This window comes from Muntiacus reevesi, chromosome 3, assembly GCF_963930625.1.
Source record: "Muntiacus reevesi chromosome 3, mMunRee1.1, whole genome shotgun sequence".
Lineage (NCBI taxonomy): Eukaryota > Metazoa > Chordata > Mammalia > Artiodactyla > Cervidae > Muntiacus > Muntiacus reevesi.
In genome coordinates, this window is record NC_089251.1 from 93,822,189 (window position 1) to 93,823,680 (window position 1,492).

The window sequence follows — 1,492 nt, forward strand, 5'->3', positions numbered from 1 at the left end:
GCTGAGTGCCGAAAAATTGATGCTTTTGAACTGTGGTGTTGGAGAAGACTCTTGAGAGTCCCTTGGACTGCAAGGAGATCCAACCAGTCCATCCTAAAGCAGATCAGTCCTGGGTGTTCATTGGAAGGACTGATGTTGAAGCTGAAACTCCAATACTTTGGCCACCTCATGCAAAGAGTTGACTCACTGGAAAAGACCCTGACACTGGGAGGGATTGGGGGCAGGAGGAGAAGGGGACGACAGAGGATGAGATGGTTGGATGGCATCACCGACTCGATGGACATGAGTTTGAGTAAACTCTGGGAGCTGGTGATGGACAGGGAGGCCTGGCATGCTGTGATTCATGCGGTCGCAAAGTCGGACCGGACTGAGCAACTGAACTGAACTAAACACAAAAGACACTTCCCTGAGGGAATAAGAAGAATCAGAAATATAGTCCATTCTCTGTTTGCCAAGTTTTATGCTGTGGTTAGGCTGGGTTAGGTGGGAGCAAGAGACACTTTATTCTACACAGAGAACTACAGGCTCACAAAGCCACCAGCCCCAAATCTGAGTCCTTCCAAAGATATAACCATTGAATCAAAAGGGAATTATTCAGTGCTCGCTTCAGCAGCCCATATACTAAAATTGGAATGATACAGAGAAGATTAGCATGGCCCCTGCGCCAGGATAATATGCAAATTCATGAAGCATTCCATATTGTTGACATTTCTCCAAAGAAGACATACAGGTGGCTAACAAACACATTAAAAGATGCTCAACATCACTCATTATCAGAGAAATGCAAATTAAAAACCACAATGAGGTACCATCTCACGCAGGTCAGAATGGCTGCTATCAAAAAGTCTACCAACAATAAATGCTGGAGAGGGTGCAGAGAAAAAGGAACCCTCTTACACTGTTGGTGGGAATGCAAACTAGTACAGCCGCTATGGAGAACAGTGTGGAGACTCCTTAAAAAACTGGAAATAGAACTGCCATACGATCTAGCAATCCCACTGCTGGGCATACACACGGAGGAAACCAGATCTGAAAGAGACACATGTACCCCAATGTTCATCACAGCACTGTTTACAATAGCTAGGACATGGAAGCAACCCAGATGTCCATTGGCAGATGAATGGGTAAGAAAGTTGTGGTACACATACACAATGGAATATTACTCGGCTATTAAAAAGAAAGCATTTGAATCAGTCCTAATGAGGTGGATGAAACTGGAGCCTATTATACAGAATAAAGTCAGTCAGAAAGAAAAACACCAATACAGTATATTAACACATATATATGGAATTTAGAAAGATGGTAACAATGACCCTGTATGTGAGACAGCAAAAGAGATACAGATGTAAAGAACAGACTTTTGGACTCTGTGGGAGAAGATGAGAGTGGGACCATTTGAGAGAATAGCATTGAAACATGTATATTCCTTTATTTTTCTGGGCTGCAAAACGACTGCAGATGGTAACTTCAGCCATGAAATTAAAAGATGCTT

The 1,492-nt window shown here is 43.1% G+C and overlaps 1 non-coding gene across 1 annotated transcript; it reads left to right on the top strand.

Annotated features, from left to right (window-relative positions):
* Nucleotides 1–597: 597 nt before the first annotated feature.
* Nucleotides 598–704, top strand: LOC136165684 (U6 spliceosomal RNA). The gene has a single exon (XR_010662687.1). It is a non-coding gene; the product is annotated as a U6 spliceosomal RNA (small nuclear RNA).
* Nucleotides 705–1,492: the final 788 nt, after the last annotated feature.